Below are 26,863 nucleotides of genomic sequence, written 5' to 3' on the forward strand. Positions count from 1 at the left end.
AAGAAAAATATACAGAACAGAGTCTGCACAATACAACAGTGAAAACATCCAAGATGTATTCCAAAATCATTCTACACACAAACAGGAAAATGTGATCTATTCTCAAGATACAAGGTAATCAACAGAAACCAACCCCCAAAATGACCCGGAAGTTGGAATTAGAAAGCAGTTATTTCAAAAACCCATAATAATTTGTGCCCAATCATATAAGGAAAACTGTGCTCATAATAAATACATTTGGAAAATATCGGAAAATTAATAGAAGCTAAACAAAAAGGAAATCATAGAACTGAAAACAATATCTGAAATTTAAAAATTTACAGTATGGACTTAATAGCAGAATGGAGAATACAGTAGGGTTAGCCAACTTGAAGATAAACAGAAAATATCCTATCTGAAGAAGAAAGACAAAAAAAAAATAAACAAATCCTAAAAACCTATAGAAAAATATAAATTATCTAACATACATGTCATTAGAGTTGCAAGAGAAGACAACCAAAACAGAAAAAGATGTGATAAAATAATGACTGAAATTTCTCCAGACTTCCTGAAAGACATAAATGTACAGATTCAAGAGCTCAATCAACTCAAAGCAGAATAAATATGAAGAAAAATCTCACCTAGGTATATCATAGTTAAACTACTAATAACCAAAGGCAAGACAATTTTGAAAGCAGTCAGAGGAAAAGGACATGTGACATGTAAGCAAAAATAGATTCAGATGTTTGCTAACATCTCACTAGAAATAATGGAAACCAGTCGAGAGTGTATCAGCATCTTTAAATGGCTGGGAAAATAAGTAAGGCTGGGCCCAGTGGCTCACTCCTGTAATCCCAGCACTTGGGGAGGCCAAAGCACGTGGATCACGAGGTCAGGAGATTGAGACCATCCTGGCTAACATTGTGAAACACCGTCCTCACTAAAAATACAAAAAATTAGCCAGGCATGGTGGCACGTGCTTGTAGTCGCAGTACTAGGGAGGCTGAGGCAGGAGAATTACTTGAACCCTGGAAGCGGAGGTTAGAGTAAGCCAAGGTAGTCGCAGTACTAGGGAGGCTGAGGCAGGAGAATTGCTTGAACCCTGGAAGCGGAGGTTAGAGTAAGCCAAGATCACACCACTGCACTTCAGCCGTGGTGACAGAGCGAGACTCCATATCAAAATAAATAAATAAATAAGTAAATAAAGCTGCCAACCCAGAATCCTAGCCTCGCAAAAATATCCTTCAAGAATGAGGGTAAAATGAAGACATTTTTCTATAGAAAACTAAGATAATCTGTCATTTTTAAAAATATTCTCAAATGCTCTTTAGACTAAATGCTATCAATAACATGAAAACGCAAATCTTCAGAAAGGAATGAAGATAGCTGAGAGTACTAAATGCCTGAGTAAATATCAAAGATTGTTTTTCCCCTTAATTGCTTTACATGTGATGACTTAAAGCAAAAATTATACTATTGTTCTTGCAGGTTTATATGTGTGAAAACCTTATCATGTCGAGTAGCAATGGGTAGGATGAATTTGTTAGGCTGATGCAAAGGTAACGGTGGTTTTTGCCATTGAAAGCAGCCAGATGGATACTGAAAAAAGGGATCACTTATTTAATAAATATTTGTTGAATTAATGCTATATGCAATTCATTAATGTTAGGTGCCTAGTACACGGTACTGAATAGATTTTGTGTTTTTCATTAAAGCAACAAAAAAATTAGTAAAAGCTTTTGAGAAGAGGAGTAACATGATGAGATTTATATTTATGAAAGCTCTCTCTTCAACAGGATGGAGAAAGATGAGAATAGATGCAGGAAGAAGAGGTATAAGACTATTTCTATGACTCAGGAAAGAAAAAAATTGCTTGGATGAGGCTACTAAGAGTGAAATTGGAGCCACTGCTCTGAAATTAATGGATCTGAGAATATTTTAGAAGAAACTGACAGGATATGGTGGTGATTTGGTTATAAGGGGTAAGGAACAGGGAGTGATTCGTGGGTGATTCCTAGATTTCTTAGGAAAAGAAGGTGAAGCAGTCAGGTGAAGATAGTATCATTTGTTGAGCTAAGCAATACTAGCAAAAGTAGAGACCATGAGTTCATTTAGGAATATTTTAAGTTTGGGCTACTCTAATTTCCTGAAAATGTCAGGTGCATAGTTTGATGCATCTAACTCAATGCAGTATACAGCACTCAATACAGTGTATGCTTCAAAATAAATATTCAACACATATTGATATATCAATAAATATTCAATACATAACTGAATAAATTGAAATCGGAGGAAAGCAAACAATCATTTTATTAAGTGATGACTCTCACTGGCATTATGACAAGTGTTTTATCTACATCATCTCATTTTCAACTTTAATATTATTATTTCAGTTTTACAGAATTGGGAACAGGCTCAGGGAAATGAAATAACACAACAGAAAAACTGTGGACTCAAGACAAAACTCAGGTCTGCCTCTACAAATCCCTTCTGATGTCTTTGTTCTTGCCCCTGTGCCCTCCCACCACGACATAACACATTTCATGGAAAATGAAACAGCCTCTTCCACTCCATCTTAGAAAATCTCTCCCTCTTTTCTTCCCCATGTGGGTTTCTTTTCTCTCAGTCGAGCAGGGATACTGCAGAACGAAATTCAGCAATTTCTCCTCTGCTTCTATTCAAGATTAAGGGACGGAAGCCTGTAGAAAAATAAAAAATGGAAAATGCTTCCAGTGCTCCAAGATTGTGGATACTCATTTCATGTGTTCTCTTCAAAACTTTCAAGAAAGCTGAAATCTAATTTAATCTATTACATGATTGTACGAAATTACTTAACCACATCAAAGCATCAGTGGCCTCACACTCTGGGAAGGTACATTGTAAAATGGTTTTCAAATATATAATGCAGTCTCTCAGGTGCCTGAGACAGGGACGCCCAACCCTGAATATAAAGCTTCCCTTACACTTCTGAGATCAAAACAACAGAGCCATTATTTGTGAGGCTGGATGAAATACCAGAGCCATTTCTTATTAGCTTTAGTCATTAAAGAGAATTTAGTAGCCTGGCTATTTATGCTTCTTTTCTTCCTTCTTTAAAAAAAAAAAAAAAAAAAAAAAAAAAAAAAAAAAAGGCAATCTTAATGGAATGAAAGGACAGAAGATTTTAAAGATGAAGATTATGAGTAAATTTCCCACTAATTACATTGTTTTCTGCTTTTAGAAAAGAAAACCAAGACCAGTTTTCCAATTCCCCCTGCCTCTCACACTACATACACACTTTAAGAAAGCAAAGGAAAAGAAAAAAAAATGTTAAGTATATACTCCTTCACTAAGAGTAAGGACAATTATTATTATACCGCTAGTACTACTGTAAGTACTACTGAAAAGTATCCCGTGTGAATCTGTTCTCTAGAATGTCAAAGTCATTTTCCCATAAAAAGAATATTATGAACAAAAGTTGGATGTCCAGTAAGGCTCACAAAAGCCAACCCAGTCATGGTGTTGACATAGATCACATTGAGGCAAGATCTAGAAATCTCGGCAACATCAGAATTACATTTCAACTCCCTTTGTCCTGTTAACAACTATTTTGAGAGCCATGTAATAGTGAGAATTCAGCTTTTGTATGAAGAAAGGAGAAGGCAGTATAGCTCAGTATAGAATGAGCACTAGGACGGGATTACCTAGATTTGTCTCCTGTCACTAAACACTTCCCAGATCTGAACATTAGACAAGACTCCTCCTTTATTCTGTGCCTCAGCTCCCACCTCCATACAACAGGAATTAAAGTAGGACACTTAGCCTTGTTGTAAGTAAGTAAGTTATTACTTTAAAACACACAGAATAATTCCAGGCACAAAGTGAGTACTCAATAAAAGAATGCTATTGTCGAGGCGCGGTGCCTCACAACTTTCATCTCAGCCCTCTGGGAGGCCAAAGTGGGCAAATCACTTGAGGCCAAGAGTTCGAGATCAGCCTGGGCAACATGGTGACACCCCACCTCTACTAAAAATACAAAAATTAACTGGGCATGGTGGTGCATGCCCATAGTCCCAGCTACTCAGGAAGCTGAGGCATGAGAATCACTTGAACCTGAAAGACAAGGATTGTAGTGAGCCAAGATCATGTCTACTGCACTCCAGATTGGGTGACAGAGCAAGCACTGTCTCAAAAAATATAAATAAATAAATAAATAATTTAAAAGTCCATATTATTAGCACTGTAGTATATATTTATCTTATCTCATTTAATCTTTGTTATTAACCCCTGAAGATAAATATACTTATCTTCCATGTCATAGATGAAGAAACTGAAGCCTAGAGAAGTTACATAATTTTCCAGGGGATAAATGTTTAAAGATAGAGCCAGATTGCGAACCCCGTTCTGATACCCAAACTCCAGCTTCTATCATGTATGGCCATCATGCAATGCCTATGAAGAAGGAGGATTCTCAAAAACACATCTCTTTTCCTGATTCCAAATCCCCTTCACTAATTCCTCAGCCATTGACCTCACAGGAAGAAGGAAAGACAGATGGTAAGTGAAACTCATTCTCCCTTTCCAGGACCCACAGAAGGAGGAGGCTGCCCCAGCTCTCTGCCTACCACCGGCCAAGCTTCCACAGACATTTGACCTTTGTAAATTAGGCATTCAGAAGTCAAAGAATGCCTGTACTTAAAATTTCCATTGTAGATTTCTGGCAAATCCATGAGAGTGAGCTCTTTGAAAATGCCACAGGCCTGTGGAAATCCTTGTGGGTGTAATTAGCTACAGAAAGTGAAGGTGACTGACCATTTACAGTCACATCATAATGAATTGAAGAATTACAGAAAACATAAAGCCAAAACACAGTGAGGGTTGAGACCCACAAAGTAATCTGGACATAGAGATGTTTTCCAGAAACCCACTGTGGAAGAACTGAGAGGGTGTTCTACTTACAGGCTTGCCACTGACCTGGCCCAGTCTTCCTTCACATTCAGAGGCAGAGGCTGAAGAAAAGAGAAGAAAACTCAAACAGAGATGAATTACAAAGCATTCAGGACCTGGAAAACAGGTCTTGTGGCAGTGGGTTTTCTTAGGAAGAAGACAGAAAAAGGGATTTTCCCTGATGTCTGGCGCCTCTCACAGCTCCCAAATACTTCTTAATTATTTTGGAAATGTAGTTTTGATTATGAGGAAGATTCTTTTAAGGCATTATAGAATCTCAAAACTGTAAGAGGGATTGGCCATTATGGAGCACTTACATGTGTCAGGCATTGTGCTCCCACCATAAATCTTCCAACAACCCTGTAATTATTGTCCTAGAATTACAGAGGAGGCTCAGAGAGGATTAAGTCCCACCCAGGGTCACAGAGCCAGGATGCAGGACCCTGGCTCCCAGCCTGCCTGACACCACAGGCAGAGGCCTTGCTCACTCACAGTCACTGACTTTATCTTGTCCAAGCTTCAGCACCTTGTGCTAGTGCCCTGAACAGCACTCCCAGTGGGTGGCTTTTCAGTTTCAGTTTGAATAACAGCTACAAAAAGAAGCTCATGGCCAGGCACAGTGGCTCACGCCTGTAATCCCAGCACTTTGAGAGGCCAAGGCGGGTGGATCACTTGAGGTCAGGAATTCGAGACCAGCCTGGCCAACATGGTGAAACCCCATCTCTGCTAAAAACACAAAAAAATTAGCCGGGTGGTGGTGCATGCCTATAGTCCAGGCTTGGACGCAGGAGGTGCAGGTTGCAGTGAGCCAAGATTGCACCATTGCACTCCACCAGTCTGGGCGACAGAGTAAGACTCTGTCTCAACAACAACAGCAGCAACAAAGCTCACTGTTTCTTTTTATAGCAGTAAAATACACATAAAGATAACCAATTCATTTTTGTGTGTGGGTACACAGTAAGTGTATCTATTTATTGGTTACATGAGTTGTTTTGATATAGGCATGCAATACATAATAATCACATCAGGGTAAATCGAGTATCCATCAACTCAAGCATTTATCCTTTGTGTTCCAAACAATCTGATTAGATACTCTTTTAATCATTTCAAAATGTACAATTAAATTATGTTTGACTACAGTCACCCTGTTATGCTAGCAAATACTAAGTCTTACTCATTTTTTCTGTTTTTTTTGTTCCTACTAACCATCCCCACTTCCCCTTTCCCCATCCTCCCACTACCTTTCCAGGGCACTGGTAACGGTCCTGTTCTCTATCTCCATGAGCTCAATTATTTTAATTTTTAGCTCCCATAAATAAGCGAGAACATGCAATGTTTGTCTTTCTGTGCCTGGCTCATTTCACTTACCATAACGACCTCCAGTTCCATGCATGTTATGCAATTGACAGGATCTCACTCTTTTGTGCAGCTGAATAACACCCCATTTTGTATATGTACCCTATTTTCTTTATCCATTTGTCTGCTGATGGATACTTAGGTTGCTTTCAAATCTTGGCTAATATGAATAGAGCTGTGATAAACATGGGAGTGAGGATAACTCTTTGATATACTGATTTCCTTTCTTTTGGGTATATACTCAACAGTAAGGTTGCTGGATCACATGGTAGCTCTATTTTTAGTTTGTTGCGGAATCTCCAAACTGCTCTCTATAGTGCTTATAGTAATTTACGTTTCCACCAACAGTGTACAAAGGTTCAAAGGTAACCATTTTAAAACAAGCAATTCAGTGGCATTTAGTACATACGTTTGTACAATCATTATCACTATTTAGTTGCAGAAAATTATCATCATTCCAAAAGAAAACCCCATACCCATTAAGCTGCCACTCCCCATTCTCCATTCCCTATGCCAGTAATTAGCTTTCTGTCTCTATGATTTTCTTATTCTGGATGGCTCATATAAATGGAATCAGACAATATGTGGCCTTCTTATCTGACTTATTTAACTCAATAGAATGCTTTCAAGGTTCACCCATGTTGTAGCATGTATCAGTACTTCATTCCAGCTAAGGCTGAATAATAGTCCAGTTTATGGATATACTACATTTTCTTTATCCATTTATCAGGTGATGGTCATGTGTGTTATTTCCACTTTGGAGCTATTGTGAATAGTGCTATTATGAACATTACTATACACATTTTTAAACACTGGTTTTCAAAAATTTTAGGTATAACTAGGAGTGGGATTTTTGGTTTATGGGGGAATGCTATGGTTAGCTTACTGAGGAACTGTTTTTTTTCCACCGTAGCTGTACCATCTTACACTCCCACCAGCAATGGATGAAGGTTCCAGTTACTCCACATCCTCATCACACTTGATATTTTCCATTTTTGTTGTTGTTGTTGTTTATAGCATCCCAGTGCATGTGAAGGAGTATCTCATTGTGGTTTTGATTTGCATTTCCCTAACAACTAATGACATTGAGCATCTTTTCATGTGCTCTAGGCCATTGATATGTCTCCTTTGGAGAAACATCCATTCAAGTCTTAGCCCCTTTTTCTTAACTGGACCATTTGTTTTTGTTGTTGAGTTATAACAATTTTTTATGTATCATGGAGATTTGACCTTTAACCGGTATACTATTTGAAAATATTTTCTTCCATTCTGTCTTCTCACTCTCTTGATAGTGTCCTTTTATTCAATAAAATTTTTAATTTTGATGAAGTCAGACTTGCCTATTTTTTCTTTTATGGCTTATACTTTTGGTGTCATGTCTAAGAAATCAGTGCCAAAGCCAAGATCATGTAGATGACTCCCATGTTTTCTTCTTAGAGTTGTTGTATAGTTTCACCTCCTACACTTAAGTCTTCGATCCATTTTGACTTAATTTTTGTATGTAGTGCTAGGTAAGAATTTAATTTCACTCTTTGTCATGTGGATATCCAGTTTTCCCGCCACTTGTTGAAAAGGCTGTTATTTTGCCATTAAATATTCATGGCACCCTTCCAACAATCAATTGATCAATGTATGGTCATATTCCTAAACTCTTAATTCTGTACTATTGATCTATCTATATTCTAGCCCTATGGTATTACCACAGTGATTTTAAAACTATAACCCACTGTTTTTTAAGGCAGCCTACTTGGCCTTCAGATATCCCTATCCCTTGTTAGAAAGTTGTTTCTTGCCCTGTTGCTGAAATCTGCTCCATGATGATACTAACCACTCATCCTAATTCTGTCCTCTGGAGTCCCATGATCAGCAACAACACAATCACTAACCTTTTTAAAGTTATTATTATTTTCCAGGTATGTCCTAGGTGTTTTATACATATTGTTTATCACACTATGTCTTCAAACACTATAGGTAAAATTATTACCTTCCGTGAAGAGGTGAAGAAACTGTGGCATAGAGAGGTTAAGTGACTGGCTCACTCACAGTTAGATAATGAGTGGCAGATCCAGGATGCCAGGCATTTCCGTGTTCCTGTTCATGCTCTTAGCCTACAGAGCAATTGAGCCAATTCATTACGTGCCTTCCGGGTCAAGCACTGTGCTAAGGGCTAGAAGTGCAAAGGTAAATAAGTCACTACCCCTGCTTCATGGAGTTCACAAATGAGCAGAGGCAATAAAAAATGGTCAGTATAAAGTTTGCCTATGGAGGGGCAATACAGGGATACCAATAATAGATGTTTTCCCTGGAAAAATAGAAGACATCACAGGAAAGGTGAACTTCAGGATAGATCTTGAAGCACAAGCAGGGATATGCTAGAGCACAAAAGTGAAGAGCAGTGGAGGCATGACCTATTGTAAACCGATCCTGTAAGATACAGATATGCTTTGATGATATCAGTTAATGACTATACATATTTTCCTCCAATAACATCATCTTAATGAAGTCATTTTCTTAATCCTGCATATAAAATCTTTTTGAACTCTGAACCTCTCTGATATGTATATTTGCTTTCATTCCACCTTTGTGTTTTCTGAAAATAAGATGCCTTTGCCTTTCATATGGTAGTCTAAGAATCTATCCTGACCAAAAGAACACCAAAGTCTCAAGATTCTTTGCTTTTCTTAAAGAAAACATTTTCTTTTTAAATTCTGAAGGATCACCAGCAGCTCTCAATTTTAATCAGCTCAGAATAAATACCTTGGGGAAAAAAAATAGCTTTCTTATAAATCCTGGATTCCTCCTGCTTCTAAAATAATGAAAGATATTATAGGAAAATCATAGGCTAAGTTAGAGTATGTCAAATTTGTTCATAATGGTAGCTCACTTGAGAGGCTAAGTAAAGACCTCTGAGGGATAACACAGGTCTGTGTCCTTTGAAATCTCCCATTTCACAGAATGTTGAATTATATTTTTCTGGAAGTCCCTCAGCTGCTGGTTCAATTCTTACATGATCTGTACTCTTCTCAGGTAAGATTGTTAAACAGAAAGAAAGGGGCAGAGCCCCCAGGGGACTATCAGCTAAAATGCTAGCCGTGACCTGGTGACAGATGGTTCTTGGATAGTGCTTTGCTAAGTAGCCAATGTGTCAAAGGTTTGTATTTTTCCAAGATGTGATGAGGTGATTACATCACAATGTAAGCCCATTTGTTGCTTCTGTCATCCAGTCTTGCTACAAAGAGTAGCAATCACACTGCTTGATTCTACTTATATACTTTAATTTTAAGTTTGGCTCAAGATCTTTTTCTCATCCCAGACGAGTAACAGCTTATAAACTGGTAGGGTCTGGGGACCACCCTTTGAGGAGCCGAGATCCAGGAGAAAAAGTCTTCCCAAGAAGAGGGTAGATTTCATTCTCTCCCATCTGCAACTTTGCCACCTAGGGCAGAAACAAAGTGATGTTTTTCTTCACTCAGGGGACCACCCACAAATACACATACTGTTAGTTCTGCTTTCTTAGCCAGTCTAGGGATTTATACAGCTCAGGCACAGCATGGAACCACAGAAAGCACACAGGGTCTGGGGTTATGCAAACCAAATTTCAAAGCCAATTTTTTCCACCCACTAGCTTTGTGACATTAAACAATATTCTACTTCTAAATTTTAATGTCCTTATCTGCAAGCGAGATAGTAAGACCTACCTAACAAATTTTCTCAATTAAATTTATAAGTATGTAACAAGTATTGTGTAAATGTTATGTATGGAACAGAAAATTCAAATTTTTCCACTCTTACCTCCTACTCCCCTTGCTCTTCTTTCTTTCCCTTATTAAGCCCACGAAAATCTTCTATAAGAATAGATCAGTATACTCTGTCCCTGCTGTTATTATCAATGCTTGCATTGATTGAACTATAAGATATCAGTCCCTCTTACCTAAGATCCAGACCCCTCTTTCAAATAGTTTGATTTCAAGCCCTAGGTGTAACTTTCTTGCACAGAGTATCATAGCTGTAGCAACAGGAACTCTTGACTTTTCACATTTTTATATCTCTTTTTCTTTCTCCAACCATTTATTTTCCTTTTTTCTACTTATTCCAAGTATAGATTATAGGAATCACACTCTACTAATTTCACCAAAACATGGACACCTACCTCTCTCCACTCTGTGCCCCATTCTATTCTCACCATCCAAACTAATTCAAGTTCGTGGTATTACTGATAATATAAATACTCCCATCCTTCAACAAAAACTTAGACTCTCTGAAGCACAGATGCTCTCCTGAGCATCAAATAACTCTACATTGACCAAGAATATTGAGAAGGATCATTCTTTAATAGAGTCTTGACTTGATACATACATGCTCACATTAGCATTCCCAAATGATTTTTCCATCTCTTTCCCACAGTTCCTGAAAGTTTTCCGTTATAAATCTTTCCATTGATAACGGAATTTAATCAAAGATCAAATATCTATGCCTGTAAAGTAGTAAGCAGAGGCCAGGACAATGGCATGCACCTGTAATCCCAGCACTTTGGGAGGCCAAGGCAGGCAAATTGCTTGAGCTCAGGAGGTCTAGACTAGCCTGGGCAACACGGTGAAACCATCTGTACAAAAAATACAAACAGTAGCCAAATGTGATGGTGTGCACCTGTAGTCCTGGCTACTCTGGAGGCTGAGGTGGGATGGGAGAATTGCTTGAACCTGGAAGGTGAAGCTGCAATGAGCTGTGACTGCACTACTGCACTCCAACCTGGGCAAAAGAATGGAGACCCTGTTTCAAAAAACAGTAGTAAATAGAGAACTACATTTATTGCTAGGCATTTAATATAGACTGTCTCACTGTATCCCCCAGAACAATAGGGTAAGCGTTATTAGCCCCATTTTACATATGAGAAACTAAGACTTGAAGAGTTTAGAAGTGACAGAATTAATATTTAAACCCAGGACAGCTTAGTCTCCAAGGAGGAATCCCTTTGATAGCTTCCTTGAAAAGGGAACATTCAGTTTATGTTTAACCACATCCTGGGACTAAACGCTCCTAAGCTAGCTCCACATTTGACCCAACCCATCATGGCACTTCTCTGATCCTTTCAAAGTGTTGGCATCTAACAATGAAGGCATTCTGGAAATAAAACGGGCTTCTTCAGGGGAGTAGTGATCTCCCCATCCCAGCACTGTCTCAGCTGCCCAAAGGCCTTTGGTTTGTTTCAAATAGAGATTCTAGGTCCCTAATTAGCTAACCCATTCTCATGTGCAACACACCAAAGGTGATAATCCAGAGCCAATCTGAATTTTTAAAACACTCTCTAAAAGCAGGAAGGACAAAACCAGTAAGAAAAGCCATGTTTACTTTGCCACTCTTCCCAGAGGCAAGGGCATTGCAAGCAATGGAGAGTACAAGGAAAATTAAACTATAAAGAAATATTTGACAGTGTTTCTTTAATCGTGGTCTACATCTGCTGATCCAGCCAAAAACAAGGGGGCAGAGGTGATCTTTGCTATGCCACAGTGAATAATGCAATCATATTTTTGATACCAAACTACATTTAACTGCCATATAAATCCTGCCTGCCTCAATACCACACCTCATTATCTCACAGGAAATGTACAGCTTCTGGAAAGTCAAATGTGGTCAGATCTGTGCCTCCAAAGCTGAGATAGAGACACAAAGCAGAGAGTCATATGTTTGTTTCACCAGCAATATCGCTTCCTAAGTGCACATAACAAGCCTTGCCCAGCCATCCTTGGCACTAACTTGTTGTGGGACATTGAGCAAAACACTCTACCTCTCTGAGATTCTGTTTTCTACTTCAAAATGGGAGCTGGGGTATCATTATTCCCATTTTGCCAGTGAGGAAAGTCAGAGAGGTTAGTATATTGCTCAAGGTCAAAGTCAAATATCTAGTCAAAGGGAATCTGGACATCAAATCCAAGTCTGTCTTGGCTCCCAAGCATGCTTTTCCAAAAACAAAAAAGCTCTAACACCATGTCTCTGTGGTACTTTGCTAGAAATATAAGGTTTAAGAACCCTTAACAATGGCTTCCACAATTCAAGACTTCTTAATCTCAACAGACTGAACAGCCCAGATTTCCGAAAGAGGAAAACTGTGTGAAATAAAAACAACTCTGTAAATGTTCAAGATTGATTTCAGGGAGTATAGTGGGGGTAGCTGAGGTGATTAGTACAGAAATGGAAATAGATGCTTTCTCAGTCTCTTTGGACAGCAGGAGGAGGGTGATTTGGAAATGACTCTGCCTGACTTGAGAAGAAGAAAGAAGCACATTTGGGTCATTTTTGCCTTGTTTCTAGCTGCATGAATTGAAAAGCCAGGCCCAGGTTCAATGCATCATTCTTGTAGCAGTGAACAAAATCCCTCTTTGTTCCCCAGTGAAACTTATCTCTGAAGAGCTGCACTACTTCCTGTGAGATATAGCCCTGCAGATGTGTCGTGGGAGACCCGCCCGGCTGTACTGCCATCCATAAAAGTGCAAGAATGGGCACTTTGTACTGCTGGGCTGAAAATGACACTCACTCCTCTGATCCCCAGTGGGGTTACCAAGTGGGCAAAACGTCCTGCTTAGAGGAGGGGACATAGGCAGCAGAGGGGGCTGTGTGATTTTGTTTTGTTTCTTTGTGAATTTGTTTAGCTATTTATAGAGCTGAAGGAGAAAGCAAAGGAGCACAATGGAGCATAATGTTTTTCAAAGTGTATTCCATGGAACCCTTTCTAGGGTTGCAGACCCCAGGGGTGGAGGCAGAGGATGGGGGGTGACAGCAACAGGCACAGTCCAAGACCTTTTGTCTACCTCACCCCACACACTAACTACAACCTTTAGAGCAGTTCTTCTAACCGTGTAATGCGGTGGGCTGATGCTGTTTCATTCAAAGACTTTTACAGTTTTAAAAAAGTGTTTGAAAAACACGGATGCCATAGGAAGATCCTACAGGATAAGAATCATCCAGAATTCTATTCTCAACTTTCTTAAAATAAAAATGTGTAATTTTGAATCATTCATTTTAACCCTAGCCCCAGTTTCTTCATCAATAGAAAGAGGAGGTTCTGACAGTATAAAACTTTTAAGTGTGAACACTCCACTATGCTTATAACACTTATCAGACTGATTCTACCTGAGTGGATCCTCCATACACATTCACATTGACAGATATTTATTAACATACACTTGGAGTCAGGCATCATCTTCATCTTAGGGAGGCAAAAATGGAAAACAGAATGCCTGCCATGAAGAAGTTTACAGTCTGAGCTATAGAGAGCAAACTAATTGAATTATTATAATAAAAGATGAAAGGTGCTATGTTCAGATAAGGGGCAGTTATTTCAAACTGTGGATATCAACCCATTTTCTGGGAGAATTACTGAACTGACTTTAGCGTTAAAATGGCCTGATACCTTAAATAAGCAATTTACTCTTTTTGGTCCAAAGACTAAAGAAGGAATACAGGACACTCACTATAAGAGATAGTCAAAGGATAGCTAGAACAAGAGCAACCCTAGGTGCCAACAATTTAGTGTCCAGGATAGTGTTCAAATCAGTCATCATAGGTTACCAATTTAGAAGGTGCTAAAAAAGAGGAAGAAAAGTAAACACTTCCCTTGAGGGAGAAAAGTAAACACTTCCAAAATGCTTACCTTTACTCTTCCCATCCCTAAGTTAAGGGTTTACGGGCTGATCCTTTGTGCAGCACAAAATACAACTCTGACATGTCAGGAGCTTAAATGGTGGCCCAGTGGTTCAAGTGACATGGTTTAGTTAAAGAACACTTGAAGCAAACACATCTGGGCTACAACCCAGCCCCACCACGCACTAGCTGTGTGATTTGGAGCAATTTGTTTAACTTTTGTTATCCTGTCCTTCCCTATTTGTAAAATTGAATGGCAATACCTACTTTCTGGAATTAGTTTGCCACTCTGGTCTGCAGTTGCCTCATGTACAAAATTCATGAATTACATTAGATGTTCTCTGAGGTACTTTCAAGCACTAAATTAGTTTTTCTGAAATTGCTACTGGAGTAGAAGGAAGTTCTTCAGTGCAGACTGAACTTTTATCACAAAAAAAGATAGTAGGAAAAGCATCAAATGCTTTGGAATACTTTAGATCAAAGGAGGAATTGGTTACAATAAAATAAATACAGCTTTCTCCCAAAAAAGAAAAAAATCAGAAAAGAAGGAAACTCCCTGTAAGATTATTTAATTTTCCACTAATGTATAGTAAGAGACTCTGACATTCCTAGAATTAAGTGGGTACCAGCAGACAGTACATGGTACACAGAAAGCCACTATTGATGCTATTAAAATTTATGGGCTATTTAAACAGTGCTCTGGTAGGGGACATTAATTTTTCTCCATTGGGAAAAATGAGCTATATAAAATTGACGTCTAGATAATCAAAAAGGGGGAAAAGACTGTGCAGTTGGGAAGAAATAACAAGAGAGCATCAAAATTTTCTAATTCTGTGTTCATGTAATAATTATTAATGGCATAAGATATGAATGCCTTTATGCTGGATTGTTCTATTGTCAACTTGTTAAACTGGAACCTTTGTATCTTAGAATTCCTTCTTAATATGATTCTGAGTTCAAGTTAGTTAAAAGAGGAATTTGTGTGAGATTTGAGTAGCAGAAGTAGAATAATGAGCATTACTCTTTGAAGGTCATATTGTGGTCAGACATACAGGCAGACACACAGATCCAGTGGCTTCCAGTTTGCTCTCACTCTTCTCCTATCCATGTCCAATTCTTCTTCCACAACACAGGCTTTGCTGAACAATAGCAGCCTCAGGCTGATTGTCAAGACACTGCTGGGAGAGTCACACATGCAGTGACTACACAGAGGCAACAACTTCCCACTGATTTCACCATGAGCTGCCTCCTCGTGGTCTTATTTCAGTGGCTGATCATGCTTGCCTTTTTGGGGGGTACCCCTGCAAGCTCCAGATTGTTCGCCTGCACCAATGCTTCAAAAAGATCAGTTAATGACACATTTCTCTAATACTTCAGCCCTCTATTTGGACCTTCACTTCATCAGCTCCTTCCACAATTGTGTAAAGTCTAATTCCTATAACCAATCCCTTACCCAAACACTCATAGGAGCTCTGCTTCCCTGTCTTGTCCCTGGCCAATAAATAAAATTTTGCATAAAATTCAAAAGCTACCATAACATAAAACCTAAAATATGTGAGATTGGCAAGCAAGCAGAGGTTGGAAGAGCAATTAGGACACTGTTTTTAGAAACTAAAAGAACAGTGATCAAATTGTTCTTGAAGGGCAGATAAGGAGCGAAACATATCACGCAATGGTGAAACAATTGGCAAAGCTGTCACTTGTAGTAATTTGGAAGACAGACTATATACCCAATAATCTAGTGGATCTGCCTAAAAAGATTTCCAAGCAGATGCTTTTTTTTTTTTTAATTGAGGCAGGGTCTTGCTCTGTCACACAGGCTGGAGTGCAGTGGCACAATCACAGCTCACTGCAGTCTCAACGCTCTAGGCTAAAGTGATTCTCCCAGACCAGGCACCCGAGTAGGTGGGACCACAAGCACACAACATCACACATAGCTATTTTTTCCTATTTTTTGTAGAAGTAATGTCTCACTTTGTTGCCCAGGCTGTTTTCAAACTCATGGACTCAAATGACCTTTCCGTTTTGGCCTCCTAAAGTGCTTGTATTACTAGTGTGAGTTACCATGCCCAGCCTCCAGATGGACTTTTGAAAGCCTCACTTGGCATCTTTTATGTATATATGTGTGTGTGTGTCTGTATGTGTGTGTGTGTGTGTCTCTGTGTGTGTGTGTGTGTGTGTGTGTGTGTGTAATTTAAGTTCTGGGATACATATACAGAACCTGCAGGTTTGTTACATAGGTATAAACAGGCCATGGTGGTTTGTTGGACCCATCAACCCATCATCTACATTAGGTATTTCTCCTAATGCTAACCCTCCCCTAGCTCTCCACCCCTGACAGGTCTCAATGTGTGATGTTCCCCTTCCTGAATGCATGTGTTCTCACTGTTCTGCTCCCACTTATGACAACATGGGGTGTTTGGTTTTCTGTTCCTGTGTTAGTTTGCTGAGAATGATGGTTTCCAGCTTCAGCCATGTCTCTGCAAAGAAGACAAACTCATCCTTTTTTATGTCTGCATAGTATTCCATGGTGTATATGTGCCACATTTTCTTTATCCTGTCTATCACTAACAGGCATTTGGGTTGGTTCTAAGTCTTCACTATTGTGAACAGTGCTGCAATAAACATAAATATGCATGCGTCTTTACAATAGAATGATTAATAATCTTTTGGGTATGTGCCTAGTAATAGGATTGCTGCATCAAATGGTATTTCTGATTCTAAATCCTTGAGGAATCACCACACTGTCTTCCACAATGGTTGAGCTAATTTACACTCCCACCAACAGTGTAAAAGCATTTCTATTTTTCCACATCCTCTCCAGCATCTGTTGTTTCCTGACTTTTTAATGATTGCCACTCTAAGTGGCATGAGATGACATCTCACTGTGGTTTTGATTTACACTTCTCTAATGACTAGTGATGATGAGCTTTTTTTCATATGTTTGTTGGCATCTTTTATCTACATACAATAAGGTGCATTGAGAAAGATAAGAACTAAAGAGAAAAATGACCAATCTTCAAGCAGAAGTTTGTTCATATATATGCAAATCAGACTACTATGAGAAAACACTTTGTGTGTGTGCATGTGCACATGTATGTGTGCATGCATGCACATCTCAGGATGTGCTGAATTGTAAAATAAAACTGTTTCACATTCCCCTAGTCTCTCAAACCAGCAAAGGATTCTAAAATTAAGAATTAGCCTCAGGGTAATAATCAAACTAAGCATGTGGTTACAAAATGTTTTATTAAGACCTCAGGAAAATATAAGGCAGTGACTAATAGATTTCTTCAGTTAGAAAATGAGGGTTAAATATCTTAAGGGTATTGACCAATAAGAGTCACGTTTGCACCATGAGATAGAAGTATTTATCAAAAAGACTTCTTGATATGCCTTTGGGATATGAACTAACAAGATACATAGGAATCTCAAAAAAAGTTGTAAGATACTTGTACTAAGAAAAGCACTGCAAAAATTAACTTAAAAAAAAAAAAAACATTCCAAATGAAAAGAGCCCTCTGGTTCCAAAACTTTCTTTTTATAACTTTATTTTTAAGTTCAGAAGTACATGTACATGTTTGTTACATAGGTAAGCGGTATCATTGGAGTTAAATGTACAGATTATTTTATCACTCAGATATTAAGCCTAGGCCCCATTATTTTTCCTCATCCTCTCCTCCTCCCACCCTGCACCCTCCAAAAGGCCCCACTACGTGTTTTTCCCCTCTATGTGTTCATGTATTCTCATCATTTACATCACACTTAGAAGTGAGAACATACAATATTTGGTTTCCTGCTCCTGCGTTCATTTGTTAAAGATAATGGCTGATTCTGAAATTTTCTATGGGCAGTCTATTATCTAGACTGATAATATACTCATCCGCATACACAGGCCATCACTTATCAAAGAAAAAGACCGCAGAGAGCTCTACTAGAAAGAAAAAGAAAGAAAAGAAAGAAAGAAAGAAAGAAAGAAAGAAAGAAAGAAAGAAAGAAAGAAAGAAAGAAAGAGAAAGAAAGAAAGAAAGAAAGGCAGAGCAAAAAAGAACAGTGAGTTAGAGAACCACTCTCAGGGAACAGAACTGAACCCTAGTCAACAAATGATTTTACCTCTGGAGTAGGGTGCTCTGACATGCACCCTGCTGGATTCCAGTATTTCTATGGATCGGCTAATGCTATTTATCTTCCAAATCTCTCCTTTTCTAATGTGCATGACCTTTGCAGTTATCCTTTCCCAATATCACTACTGTATGTGGGATGTGTGAGGAAAAGAGTCTTTGTCTTTTTAGTTCACAGGACTCTGGATCAAGAGCAACCACCCACAAGGAGCCACATTAGAAGAGTCTCATCTCCAAGTAGCCTGATGCACATAGTGAGATAATAGGCTTCAAGCCAATGGCAAAATGGGATAAAACTTTGGAGCTCTTTGGAGAGAATCGAGATATTTTACATGGGGGAGGCACGTAAATAAGTGTGGCCAGAGGATACACTCAGGAGGGAGGGGGTAAAAATGACTATAAATCCTTTGAAGTTCCTACCACCAAGGCAGAAAATCTATTTCTATACCTCTTTCATCTGGGATGACCTTGCAACTTGCAAGATAAAGAGCAAGAGAAGTTTAGTTTTTGTTTTTTGTCTTTTTTAACTTCTTAGTGCTTCTCTCATCACTGGCAATGTACAGTTTTCATTCTAACCTCTTAGAACACTGCCACTCTGTGAATACATCCCAGGCTAGCCTCCTTGGGGATAAAACACTAACACTATAAGAAAGACAAGTAGAGATGGAGAAAAGCAGTCATCCTAACTGCTGTAGCCACCCTAGATGAGTCCCAGTTGGGCCCCAGATATATGAAGGGGCCAGCCACTTCCTAGAAAACCCACCAATTAACTGAAACTGCATGAGTGAGCCTAGTCCAAATTGCCAATCCACAGAATCATGAATAAATAAGTGGCTGTTTGAAAAACCACTAATTTTTAGGTGGTTTGTTGTGTAGCAATGGAAAACTGAAGTGGTTTCAGGAACACAAAACTTTACAGCTGGAAATCTGGAATTCATTATCTGGACTAGAGACTAGGGTAAGATAAGTGAGTCTCTTAGCTGCAAACATTAAGGAGGCCTCACTTTCAGGGTGGTGCAATTGCTTCTTACATTTTGTAGCCCAGGTATTTGCAGTCTCTTCCCTAAATCTAGGCCTGATTTTCCTAACTAGCTTGATTAAAAGGCATTAACAACCAAATTGTCATTGGTAAAAGGGCCATTGCTAATTCACAGCATGAAGTGGAAAATTGTTCCCTAAATTATCATCTGTAGCACCTGGATTCAAGTGCCTATGGAACAGAAGGTCTTTGGGTGACCAACCAGCTGCTGTCATAGAACATTTTAGTAAAAACAGAGTTGGTGTGTTGTTCCTAAGAGTGTTGGAGAACTTTGTAGGGTGTAGAAATGATGAACTTAGGACTTTAAATTCCCAGTTACATGTCTGGTTAAAGAGCCAGAATGCTTCTATACTAAAAGAGACCCTATCTCTTGAAACCACAAGTAGAAATTTCAGAAAACTAAACCAAAAATCTAATCCTAAAGATAGCTGAACTACAACACAAAATGTATCATAAGCTTATCGGATATATTGTATTGCTGTTAAGGTATTGAATGAGAAAGGCTGAGACCCTTGAAAAAAAAAGTATGGTGCATGTGGACAGATGCCAATGAAGTTGAAGACCTTAACCAAATTCAATTCTTCTGAGGATCCTTTGACAGTAGAAGCAACACTTCATCCATGATGCTTTTAGAAAAAAGCATAGTAAAGGAATTAAAACACATATCAAGAACGTGGCTGGAAACGAGGTTGCTTTGCCTAGGAAACAATACATAAGCAAGAACTGGAGAGTTGACTCAAATTATATGAAGGGCTATAATACAAGGTTACAAGAACTAAAACAACATGGTACAAAAACAGACATATAGACCAATGGAATAGGTTATAGAATCCAGAAATGAAGTCACATACCTAAAACCACCAGATCTTTGACAAAGCCAACAATAGCAAGCAATGGGGAAAGGACTCCCTATTTAATAATGATGCTGTGATAACCGGCTGCCCATAGGACAGAAGATTAAAACTAGATCTCTACCTCTTACCACATACAGAAAACAACTCAAGACGGATTAAAGATTTAAATGTAAAACTCTAAAAACCCAGAAGAAAGCCTAGGAAATACCATTCTGGACATTGACCCTGGCAAAGACTTCATAATGAAGACTCCAAAAACAATTGCAACAAAAACAAAGATTGACAAGTGGGACCTAATTAAACTAAAGAGCTTCTGCAGAGCAAAGGAAACCATCAGCAGAGTAAACAGACAACCTAGAGAATGGAGAAAATATTTGCAAACTACACCTGTGATGAAAGTCTAATATCCAGAATCTATAAGGAACTTAAATCAACAAGCAAAAAATAAACAATCCCATTAAAATATGGGCAAAGGACATGCACAGACACTTCTCAAAAGAAGACATACACACAGTATGTCAACAAGCATATAAAAGAAATTTTCAACATCACTAATCATTAGGGAAATGCATATCAAAACCAAAATGGGACACCATCTCACACCAGTCGGAATTGCTACTATTAAAAAGTAAAAAAAAAAAAAAAAAAAAAAAAAAAAAAATGAAATGTACTGACGAGGTTGCAGAGAAAAGGAATCCTTATGGACTGCTGGTGGGAATGAAAATTAGTTCAGCCACTGTGCAAAGCAGTCTGGAGACATCTCAAAGAACTTAAAATACAACTACCGTTTGACCCGGTAATACTATTACTGGGTATTTTCCCAAGGGAATGTAAGTCGTTGTACCATAAAGACACATGCATGCATATGTTCATCACAGCATTATTCACAATAGAAAAGAAATGAAATAAACCTAGGTGCCCATAAATAGTGGACTGGATAAAGAAAATGTGGTACATATACATGATGGAATACTACATAGCCATAAAAAAGAATGAGATCATGTCCTTGGAAGCAACACAGATGGAGCTGGAGGCCATAATCCTAAGCAAATCAAAGCAGGAACAGAAAACCAAATACTGCATGTTCTCACTTACAACTGGGAGCCCAATATTCAGTACACATGGACATAATGAAGGGAATGAACAACAGACATCAGAGTCTACATGGTGATGGAGGCTGGGAGGAGGGTAGGGGTTGAAAAAGTACCTATTGGTATTATGCCATTTGCCTGGGTGACAACATTATCTGTGCACCACGCACCCATGACATGCAATATACTGATGTAACAAATCTGCACATCTACCCATTGAACCTAAAATCAAAGTCAGAAATTAAAAAACAAGGCTCTGCTTCCAAAATTCAAGTGAAAAGTTCTAAAAATTAGAAATAAGATTCATTTTTTCATATGTTTGTTGGCATCCTGTATGTCTTCTTTTGTAAAGTATCTGTTCATATCCTTTGCCCATTTTTGAATGGGCTTGTTTGTTTTTTTCTTGTAGATCTGTTTCAGTTCTTTGTAAATTCTGGATATCAGCCCCTTGTCAGATGGGTAGACTGCAAAAATTTTTTCCCATTCTGTTGGTTGCCGATTCACTCTACTGACTGTTTCTTTTGCTGTGCAGAAGCTTTGGAGTTTGATTAGGTCCCATTTGTCTATTTTGGCTTTTGTTGCCATTGCTTTTGGTGTTTTGGTCATGAAGTCCTTGCCTACGCCTATGTCCTGAATGGTTTTGCCTAGATTTTCTTCTAGGGTTTTTATGGTGTTAGGTCTGATGTTTAAGTCTTTAATCCATCTGGAGTTAATTTTGGTGTAAGGTGTCAGGAAGGGGTCCTGTTTCTGCTTTCTGCACATGGCTAGCCAGTTTTCCCAACACCATTTATTAAACAGGGAATCCTTTCCCCATTACTTGTTTTTGTCAGGTTTGTTGAAGATCAGATGGTTGTGGGTATGTTATATTTCCTCTGAGGTCTCTGTTCTGTTCCATTGGTCTATATCTCTGTTTTGATACCAGTACCATGCTGTTTTGATTACTGTAGCCTTGTAGTATAGTTTGAAGTCTGGTAGTGTGATGCCTCCTGCTTTGTTCTTTTTGCTTAGAATTGACTTGGCTATGCAGGCTCGCTTTTGGTTCCATATGAAGTTTAAGGTGTTTTTTCCCAGTTCTGTGAAGAAGGTCATTGGTAGCTTGATGGGAATAGCATTGAATTTGTAAATTACTTTGGGCAGTATGGCCATTTTCACTATGTTGATTCTTCCTAACCATGAACATGGAATGTTTCTCCATCTGTTTGTGTCCTCTCTTATTTCGTTGAGCAGCGGCTTGTAGTTCTCCTTGAAGAGATCCTTTACGTTCCTTGTTAGTTGTATTCCTAGGTATTTTATTCTCTTTGTAGCAATTGTGAATGGCTGTTCGTTTTTGATTTGGCTCTCTTTAAGTCTGTTACTGGTGTATAGGAATGCTTGTGATTTTTGCATGTTGATTTTGTATCCTGAGACTTTGCTGAAGTTGTTTATCAGTTTCAAGAGATTTTGGGTGAGACGATGGGGTCTTCTAGATAAACAATCATGTCATCTGCAAATAGAGACAATTTGATTTCCTCCTTTCCAATTTGAATACCCTTTATTTCTTTTTCTTGCCTGATTGCTCTGGCTAGAACTTCCAGTACTATATTCAATAGGAGTGGTGAGAGAGGGCATCCTTGTCTAGTGCCAGATTTCAAAGGGAATGCTTCCAGTTTTTGCCCATTCAGTATGATATTGGCTGTTGGTTTGTCATAAATAGCTTTTATTGTTTTGAGATACGTTCCGTCAATACCTAGTTTATTGAGGGTTTTTAGCATAAAGGGCTGTTGAATTTTGTCAAAGGCCTTCTCTGCATCAATTGAGATAATCATGTGGTTTTTGTCTTTGGTTCTGTTTATGTGGTGAATTACGTTTATGGACTTGTGTATGTTGAACCAGCCTTGCATCCCTGGGATGAATCCTACTTGATCATGGTGGATGAGCTTTTTGATATGCTGTTGCAATCGGTTTGCCAGTATTTTATTGAAGATTTTTGCATCTATGTTCATCATGGATATTGGCCTGAAATTTTCATTTCTTGTTGAGTCTCTGCCGGGTTTTGGTATCAGGATGATGTTTGTCTCATAAAATGATTTGGTAAGGATTCCCTATTTTTGGATTGTCTGGAATAGTTTCAGAAGGAATGGTATCAGCTCCTCTTTGTATGTCTGGTAGAATTCGGCTTTGAACCCATCTGGACCTGGGCTTTTTTTGGGTGGTAGGCTCTTTATTGCTGCCTCGACTTCAGACCTTGTTATTGGTCTATTCAGGGTTTCGGCTTCTTCCGAGTTTAGACTTGGGAGGATGTAGGTGTCCAGGAATTTGTCCATTTCTTCCAGGTTTACTAGTTTATGTGCATAGAGTTGTTTGCAATAATCTCTGATGATGGTTTGGATTTCTGTGGAATCCGTGGACTGGTCATTAGAGAAATGCAAATCAAAACCACATTGATATACCATCTCACACCAGTTAGAATACCAATCATTAAAAAATCTGGAAACAACAGATGCTAGAGAGGATATGGAGAAATAGGAACACTTTTACACTGTTGGTGGGAATGTATATTAATTCAACCACTGTGGAAGACAGTGTGGCGATTCCTCAATGACCTAAAAATAGAAATCCCATTTGACCCAGCAATCCCATTACTGGATATATATCCAAAGGATTGTAAATCATTCTACTATAAGGACACGTGCACACGAATGTTCATTGCAGAACTGTTTACAATAGCAAAGACCTGGAACCAACCCAAATGCCCAACGATGATAGACTGGATAGGGAAAATGTGGTACATATACACCATGGAATATTATGCAGCCATCAAAAACGATGAGTTCATGTCCTTTGTAGGGACATGGATGAACCTGGAAACCATCATTCTCAGCAAACTGACACAAGAGCAGAAAATCAAACACCGCATGTTCTCACTCATAGGCGGGTGTTGAACAATGAGAACACATGGACACAGGGAGGGGAGCACTACACACTGGGGTCAGTTGGGGGGAAATGGGGGAGGGACGGGGGGTGGGGAGGTGGGGAGAGATAGCATGGGGAGAAATGACAGATACAGCCGAGGGGATGGAAGGCAGAAAACCACACTGCCATGTGTGTACCTATGCAACAATCTTGCATGTTCTTCACATGTACCCCAAAACCTAAAATGCAATTTAAAAAAAAAAGAAAAAGAAAGAAGATTCATGTTTCAGGAACATTGTAAAACAAACCAATGACTCAGTTGTGTTTTCCTTAGAATCCATATACATATATATATTTTGGAGTGGGGGTGGCTATGGGCAAATGCTCATAAAGTGAAGTATTATTTGAATATACAAATGTAAATTCAAGAAAGCCAGCAAAGCAGGTGAATACTTTATAAGTGTACAAAATGTACCAAGCCCTTCTTCAGCCACTCAGTGTGTATACATACCAAAAGCCACATAATTACACAGTAATTATGCAGTTTCTAACTTGAGGCTTCAATATCTGCACTGAAAATTATGTACCAGTTATACTTGGAACTGTTATAAGGTTTTAAAGAAGAATGAAATTACCATGAATTAGCAACTTGTTGGCATCTTTAAGACTTTAAATATTTAGTGTTGAAATGGACATGTTACAAGGGTCTGCATATGCATTAGTAACACATATCATATGTGCATTTGCATTGTATTTATAAGTCTGTGTTTGCATGAATATGGATCTATTTACCTCACAGTTGTAAACATTCACAAAGATAACATCTTTTTTATTTTAGGTAAAAGTTTTGTTTTTCTAAATATGTTTAGCCTGCACAATTTAGCTAAAGTGTTTCATTAATAAAATTTAAATGAATTTAAAATAAAATGAAGAAAAAACTTTGTAAGAAACTAGTATTCTGCTACTCTGTAAATCCCAGCTCTGAAAGTTGCAGGCACTTAGCTAGCAGACAGGCCTAACGGGAGCTTCACAGAGACTAACGGGAGCCTTGGCACACAAAGTACTCAACAAATGTGTAGTGAATAGATGAATGAATGAATATAAAAATGGTTCACGTGAGCTTTGGGCCAGAGTTCAGATTCCTTTTGCAAATAAGGGAACATTGAGCGATATCTAGAAGATGCCAATGAAGATATAGAAACAAGAGATGCATATCCAAGCTACAGGCTATTCCAGGCTCCTACCAGGGCAGTGACTTTGTACATAAGCTGTTTTTCATTGTAACAAACCTTGCTCCTCATCTAGCACCTACTCATACATGGCATGGGTGTAAAGCCTGGCAAAATAGAAAATCCCACCACTATAGGATCCCTCTGCAACATTCTGGACTCTTACCTTCCCTCCTCAAACAGTAGGAGAAAAAAATAGAGATGAATAAGAGTTTGGCTTTCCCCAATTCTTTGCCATCTCCACAAAGTGGAATCTGCTCACCTTTCCTAAGGAAAGCACAGCCAGAAAGAGCAGAAGCAAGCATTTCCTAAAAACCTGCCATGGGTAGATATTCCTCATGGTGGGACACAATGATGGAGACAGCATTGTTTCTTCTCTCACAGACGAGAATATGTGTTATAATTAGATGAAATTATGGAAGAAGCAGTCACTGAGAGCTGGAGCAATAAAAGGAGGCTTTGCAGACAAAGGAAGTCATTAACTGGGCAATAAAAAACACAGGGGGCAAGAATAGTAAGTCCATGTTAGATAGCATAGTCCAGGAGAACCACAGAATGTGAGTTAGGAATAGGTATGGACACTGGACACTGAGTAGACCAGTTAGAAATCAAATCCTGCCTGTTTCCCTTGAGCCAATTGTTCTCAGTTTTGGGTATTTATTAAAATCATCTGAGAAGCTTTTTGAAAACCAGATTGTATATGGGTCGCATTCCTGGAGATTCTCATTTAATTGGTCTGGGATGAGGCCCAAGCATGTTTGTGTTTTCGTTTGTTTGTTTATTGCTCTCTAGGTAATTCTAACATAAGCCAGTGTTGAAAATCATTGTCTACGCCACCAGAATCCACCGGTGTTATGCAACTGGCATCACTTAAAAGACAGCTTCCAATACTCCCAAATGTTTTGTAACCCAAGTCCCAAATTATTGGGTAGAATAGAGTTAATATTTTGTAAACCTCAAACCAATGTCATTCAATTCCTTAGTTTGTAGACTTCTGCCTGGAAGGCTGAGCAATGAGGCTTACTGCCGCGTAGAAGGAGAGGGCAGGATATCACCTTAAGCAATGGTTCTCTTTGAAAAAATATGGGGCCCAGAACCCATGATCCAAATATTCTGAGGTGAAGCTCAGACATCTGTGTTTTCCAAGCTCTCCTGGTCATTCTAATGCTCAGATCCACTCAGAACAGAGAGAACACTGAGTTTTCAACCCCCACCCCAGACCAAATCAACTAAGTCAGATTCTTGGGGTGGACCAGGCCTGAGTGTTTTGTCAACCTCCCATGGTGACTATGGAGTGCTGTCAAGGTTGTTTATCAGATAAAGCACGGATTCCAGTGTTTTGTATGTCATGGCACATATAGAAAATGACCATTAGGCTGGGCACGGTGGCTCACGCCTGTAATCCCAACACTCTGGGAGGCCGAGGTGGGCAGATCACAAGGTCAGGAATTCGAGACCAGCCTGGCCAGCATGGTGAAACCCTGTCTCTACTAAAATAAAATACAAAAAATTATCCGGGCATAGTGGCATATGCCTGTAGTCCCATCTACTTGGGAGGCTGAGGCAGCAGAATTGCTTGAACCTGGCAGATGGAGGTTGCAGTGCGCTGAGATTGCATCACTGTACTCCAGCCTAGGCAACAGAGCCAGATTCCATCTCAAAAAAAAAAAAAAAAAGGAAAAGAAAATGACCCTATTTTGTAAGGCACACTAGGGTAAATTAGAAGAAATTTAAGGGT

At 38.9% G+C, this 26,863-nt stretch overlaps 1 long non-coding RNA gene across 1 annotated transcript in view; it reads right to left on the reverse strand.

The window, feature by feature from the left end:
- Positions 1-2,271: 2,271 nt before the first annotated feature.
- LOC141580261 (uncharacterized) overlaps positions 2,272-26,863 on the reverse strand; it is a 52,062-nt gene continuing 27,470 nt past the window's right edge. Inside the window, exons 2-3 of the long non-coding RNA XR_012512441.1 lie at positions 4,918-4,967; positions 2,272-2,678 (exon numbers count right to left, since the gene is read on the reverse strand). This is a non-coding gene — a long non-coding RNA (uncharacterized LOC141580261). The remainder of the gene's footprint in view (positions 2,679-4,917; positions 4,968-26,863) is intronic.

Source organism: Saimiri boliviensis, chromosome 11 (assembly GCF_048565385.1).
Source record: "Saimiri boliviensis isolate mSaiBol1 chromosome 11, mSaiBol1.pri, whole genome shotgun sequence".
NCBI classification, from domain to species: Eukaryota; Metazoa; Chordata; class Mammalia; order Primates; family Cebidae; genus Saimiri; species Saimiri boliviensis.